Here is a 6,402-nt window from a genome sequence, read left to right as displayed (position 1 = left end):
ACATTTGGACCAGTCCAATATTTGGCTGCAGGGGGAAGGATTGACTTCTGCAGTAAAATGTGATGTGCAGACTTTTATCTGTGCCCTAGGTGTTTAAACAATCTGTTACTGATGTTATATTACACAGCCTAGTTTCAACACATTACCAGTTTTGATTATCTGAGGCTGATAAAACACTTACAAACTGGTTTGAGAATGTGGCAAGCATTCCAGAGTATAATGTCTCAACAATGATCTCCCCTTCTCCATCATAGACTAAACAAGATATTGTTATGATGTCTATCAGTCCCCATGTCCATCTGGCTGGAGTACTAGTATTTCTGTACAATAACTGGTGCCCTTCGGTCATCCAAACTGACACTTCAAAGCTAAAGGAAGTTTGTTATGTTAATTATTACCCCCTTGGAATGAAGGAGCCGTTATATTGTGTTTAAAGGAAGTTTGTTATGTTAATTATTACCCCCCTGGAATGAAGGGGCCATTATATTGTGTTTAAAGGAAGTTTGTTATGTTAATTATTACGCCCTTGGATTGAAGGAGACGTTATATTGTGTTTAAAAGAAGTTTGTTATGTTAATTATTACGCCCTTGGAATGAAAGAGACGTTATATTGTGTTTAAAGGAAGTTTGTTATGTTAATTATTACGCCCTTGGAATGAAGGAGACGCTATATTGTGTTTAAAGGAAGTTTGTGGAAGTTTGTTATGTTAATTATTACCCCCTTGGAATGAAGGAGACGCTATATTATGTTTAAAGGAAGTTTGTTATGTTAATTATTACACCCCTGGAATGAAGGGGCCATTATATTGTGTTTAAAGGAAGTTTGTTATGTTAATTATTACCCCCTTAGAATGAAGGAGACGCTATATTGTGTTTAAAGGAAGTTTGTTATGTTAATTATTATCCCCTTGGAATGAAGGAGACGCTATATTATGTTTAAAGGAAGTTTGTTATGTTAATTATTACGCCATTGGATTGAAGGAGACGTTATATTGTGTTTAAAAGAAGTTTGTTATGTTAATTATTACGCCCTTGCAATGAAAGAGACGTTATATTGTGTTTAAAGGAAGTCTGTTATGTTAATTATTACACCCTTGGAATGAAGGAGACGCGATATTGTGTTTAAAGGAAGTTTGTTATGTTAATTATTACACCCTTGGAATGAAGGGGACGTTATATTGTGTTTAAAGGAAGGTTGTTATGTTAATTATTACCCCCTTGGAATGAAGGAGCCGTTATATTGTGTTTAAAGGAAGTTTGTTATGTTAATTATTATCCCCTTGGAATGAAGGAGACGCTATATTATGTTTAAAGGAAGTTTGTTATGTTAATTATTACACCCCTGGAATGAAGGGGCCATTATATTGTGTTTAAAGGAAGTTTGTTGTGTTAATTATTACGCCCTTGGATTGAAGGAGACGTTAGATTGTGTTTAAAAGAATTTTGTTATGTTAATTATTACGCCCTTGGAATGAAAGAGACGTTATATTGTGTTTAAAGGAAGTCTGTTATGTTAATTATTACACCCTTGGAATGAAGGGGACGTTATATTGTGTTTAAAGGAAGGTTGTTATGTTAATTATTACACCCTTGGAATGAAGGAGACGCGATATTGTGTTTAAAGGAAGTTTGTTATGTTAATTATTACACCCCTGGAATGAAGGGGCCATTATATTGTGTTTAAAGGAAGTGTGTTATGTTAATTATTACGCCCTTGGATTGAAGGAGACGTTAGATTGTGTTTAAAAGAATTTTGTTATGTTAATTATTACGCCCTTGGAATGAAAGAGACGTTATATTGTGTTTAAGGGAAGTTTGTTATGTTAATTATTACACCCTTGGAATGAAGGAGACGCGATATTGTGTTTAAAGGAAGTTTGTTATGTTAATTATTACCCCCTTAGAATGAAGGAGACGCTATATTGTGTTTAAAGGAAGTTTGTGGAAGTTTGTTATGTTAATTATTACCCCCTTGGAATGAAGGAGACGTTATATTGTGTGTAAAGGAAGTTTGTTATGTTAATTATTACCCCCTTAGAATGAAGGAGACGCTATATTGTGTTTAAAGGAAGTTTGTGGAAGTTTGTTATGTTAATTATTACCCCCTTGGAATGAAGGAGACGTTATATTGTGTTTAAAGGAAATTTGTTATGTTAATTATTACGCCCTTGGAATGAAAGAGACGTTATATTGTGTTTAAAGGAAGTCTGTTATGTTAATTATTACACCCTTGGAATGAAGGGGACGTTATATTGTGTTTAAAGGAAGGTTGTTATGTTAATTATTACCCCCTTGGAATGAAGGAGACGCTATATTATGTTTAAAGGAAGTTTGTTATGTTAATTATTACACCCTTGGAATGAAGGAGACGCGATATTGTGTTTAAAGGAAGTTTGTTATGTTAATTATTATCCCCTTGGAATGAAGGAGACGCTATATTATGTTTAAAGGAAGTTTGTTATGTTAATTATTACGCCATTGGATTGAAGGAGACGTTATATTGTGTTTAAAAGAAGTTTGTTATGTTAATTATTACGCCCTTGCAATGAAAGAGACGTTATATTGTGTTTAAAGGAAGTCTGTTATGTTAATTATTACACCCTTGGAATGAAGGGGACGTTATATTGTGTTTAAAGGAAGGTTGTTATGTTAATTATTACCCCCTTGGAATGAAGGAGACGCTATATTATGTTTAAAGGAAGTTTGTTATGTTAATTATTACACCCTTGGAATGAAGGGGACGTTATATTGTGTTTAAAGGAAGGTTGTTATGTTAATTATTACACCCTTGGAATGAAGGGGACGTTATATTGTGTTTAAAGGAAGGTTGTTATGTTAATTATTACACCCTTGGAATGAAGGGGACGTTATATTGTGTTTAAAGGAAGGTTGTTATGTTAATTATTACCCCCTTGGAATGAAGGAGACGCTATATTATGTTTAAAGGAAGTTTGTTATGTTAATTATTACTCCCTTGGAATGAAGGAGACGCTATATTGTGTTTAAAGGAAGTTTGTGGAAGTTTGTTATGTTAATTATTACCCCCTTGGAATGAAGGAGACGCTATATTATGTTTAAAGGAAGTTTGTTATGTTAATTATTACCCCATTGAGTGAAGGAGACGCTATATTGTGTTTAACACTGGATCTTCTAGTTCTTCTCCTGGTGAATCATATCCTCTTCTAAAATGATATTTTTGGGCCATAATTTTTAAACTGTAGAAGAGATATTCATAATTTTTAAACTGTAGAAGAGATATTCATATTTTTTTAACTGTAGAAGAGGTATTCATAATTTTTAAACTGTAGAAGAAGTATTCATAATTTTTAGGTCACCTGAGCTTTAGCTCAAGTGACCTATTGCTATCCGTTTTCGTCCGTCGTCGTCCGTCGTCCGTCGTCCGTTAACATTTTACATTTCAAACTTAAAGTCAAGTTCTGCTGGGCCGATTGAACTGAAAGTTGGTAGGAATGATCGCCTCATGGTCCTGACAAAGTGTTGTTATTTTTCGGGTCGATCAGAAATCCAATATGGCCGCCACGGCCGCCATTTTGAAAACCTATTTCAAACTTAAAGTCAAGTTCTGCTGGACCGATTGAACTGAAAGTTGGTAGGAATGATCGCCTCATGGTCCTGACAAAGTGTTGTTATTTTTCGGGTCGATCAGAAATCCAATATGGCCGCCACGGCCGCCATTTTGAAAACCTATTTCAAACTTAAAGTCAAGTTCTGCTGGACCGATTGAACTGAAAGTTGGTAGGAATGATCGCCTCATGGTCCTGACAAAGTGTTGTTATTTTTCGGGTCGATCAGAAATCCAATATGGCCGCCACGGCCGCCATTTTGAAAACCTATTTCAAACTTAAAGTCAAGTTCTGCTGGACCGATTGAACTGAAAGTTGGTAGGAATGATCGCCTCATGGTCCTGACAAAGTGTTGTTATTTTTCGGGTCGATCAGAAATCCAATATGGCCGCCACGGCCGCCATTTTGAAAACCTATTTCAAACTTAAAGTCAAGTTCTGCTGGACCGATTGAACTGAAAGTTGGTAGGAATGATCGCCTCATGGTCCTGACAAAGTGTTGTTATTTTTCGGGTCGATCAGAAATCCAATATGGCCGCCACGGCCGCCATTTTGAAAACCTATTTCAAACTTAAAGTCAAGTTCTGCTGGACCGATTGAACTGAAAGTTGGTAGGAATGATCGCCTCATGGTCCTGACAAAGTGTTGTTATTTTTCGGGTCGATCAGAAATCCAATATGGCCGCCACGGCCGCCATTTTGAAAACCTATTTCAAACTTAAAGTCAAGTTCTGCTGGACCGATTGAACTGAAAGTTGGTAGGAATGATCGCCTCATGGTCCTGACAAAGTGTTGTTATTTTTCGGGTCAATCAGAAATACAATTTGGCTGCCATGGCCGCTATTTTGCTACTAAGTTCTAATAGGCCGATCTCACTTAAAATTGGTCTAGGAATGATCAGCTCATGGTCCTGACAAAGTTAAGTTAACATTATACTATTTTTTACTCAAATTGGTACATATTTCAACAACAAAAATAAATATTGTAGGACTCAGGTGACCGTTAAGGCCCATGGGCCTCTTGTTAAACTGTAGAAGAGATATTCATAATTTTTAAACTGTAGAAGAGATATTCATAATTTTTAAACTGTAGAACTGAGATATTGACGAAACTTGAAATATACCTGCATCACACACAGTAGGTTTGCAGTGCACTTTAATTTAGTCACTGTGACCTTTATCTAAGGTCAAAGGTGAAATAGGGGCAAACATCCTCTGTAATTGATCTTGAGGTAAATCCTTGCCTTTGTAGGATGGTCAGATAGGCCCTTTCCTCTACATGACTTCATTTTCTGTGCCCACTTTTTGTGCATCTCATGCCAGGTCTCACCACATACATTTTAGGTGTCCTTTATTCCTGGTATAATGTTAATCTGTTGAAGGTTCTCATTGGTCAATTCCCCTTATCCACCTACTCATATGGCCTCTTTGTCTTTTACAGCAATCACTGTTGTTTCCAGACAGATGTGTCAATTCTAGCTTTCAGTTTGGAATCCTTTACACCTCTTTCACTGTGTTAACACCACCCCTCTAAAACTTCTTAATAGCTTACCTGCCCAAAGGGCTATTGGACCTATGTCATGGTGCGGCGTCTGTCATCCATCTATCGTCATCCATCAAATTTTCCTTTAAACGACTTCTTCTAAAGAATGGACAGGCCTAGAGTCATGATAATTGTCTGAAAGCTTCGTTGGTAAGAACCCCACTAAGTTTGAGAAAGAAAATGACCTTGACCTATTTTCAAGGTCACAGGAGTCCAATGTGTCAAACACTTCAAAAAAATTCTTCTGAAGAATTGAAATGGATATAATCTTAATATTTGGCCGGTAGCTTCCTTAGAATGAGCACAACAAAGTTTGCAAATGAAAATGACTTCAACCTACTTTCAAGGTCACAGTGGTCAATTATGTCAAACACATCAAACGACTTCTAAATAATCCCATGGTATAGAATATGAATGTTTGGCTGTTTAGCTATGGAGCCTGACAAAGTTTGCAAATGAAAATGACATCAACTTACTTTCAAGGTCACGGGGGTCAAATGAGTCAAACAACTTCTGATAAATAATCGAAAGGCATAAATAATCATTATATTTGGCTGGTAGCTTCTTGGGATAGAGCCTATTAAAGTTTGAGAATGAAAATCACCTCAACCTACTTTCTAGGTCACAGAGGTCAAATATGTCAAACATTTCGAACCAAAAGGCATAAAATCCTATAATTATGTTTGGCTGGTAGCTTCCATGGATGGAGCCCGACAAAGTTTGTGATTGAAAATTATCTCACACAAATTACTTTCAAGGTTACAGGGATCAAATTTATTAACATATTTAAATGACTCTTTTTAATAACTAAGAACCACAGAGTGATGATATCTGGGATTAAGGACTTCCAAGTTTTTTCAACTGAATGACTCGGATAGACTTTCAAGGTCACTGTGGAAAAATGTGTTAAAATCTTGTAACATATTGTTTTGAATAACCAAGAGTCATATGTAAGGATTTTTACCCTATAGCTTTATCTAAACCTTATTTGATATAGAGAATAATGTAAGGGTGTTGCTGAGAAACAGAGTCAATATTTGGTAATATTTGTAGTACATTATAAAATTTAATGAGAATATTTTGATATGACTGCTTAAATGTCCAGGTGAGTGATACAGGCCCTCTGTGCCTCTTGTTTATTTTTCATCACTACGGGCAATTTTTTTTTATGTGAAATAATTGTAGTCATGTTTCTGCACAACTTAGATTGGTGATAGGTGCCTGTGTTGTGTCTGCGAGCATTGACAAGAATCAGATAGACCCTGGGTTGTTGAGTAC

The sequence above is a fragment of the Mizuhopecten yessoensis genome, unplaced genomic scaffold (genome assembly GCF_002113885.1).
Source record: "Mizuhopecten yessoensis strain PY_sf001 unplaced genomic scaffold, ASM211388v2 scaffold8381, whole genome shotgun sequence".
NCBI classification, from domain to species: Eukaryota; Metazoa; Mollusca; class Bivalvia; order Pectinida; family Pectinidae; genus Mizuhopecten; species Mizuhopecten yessoensis.
This window is presented reverse-complemented; position numbering follows the sequence as displayed.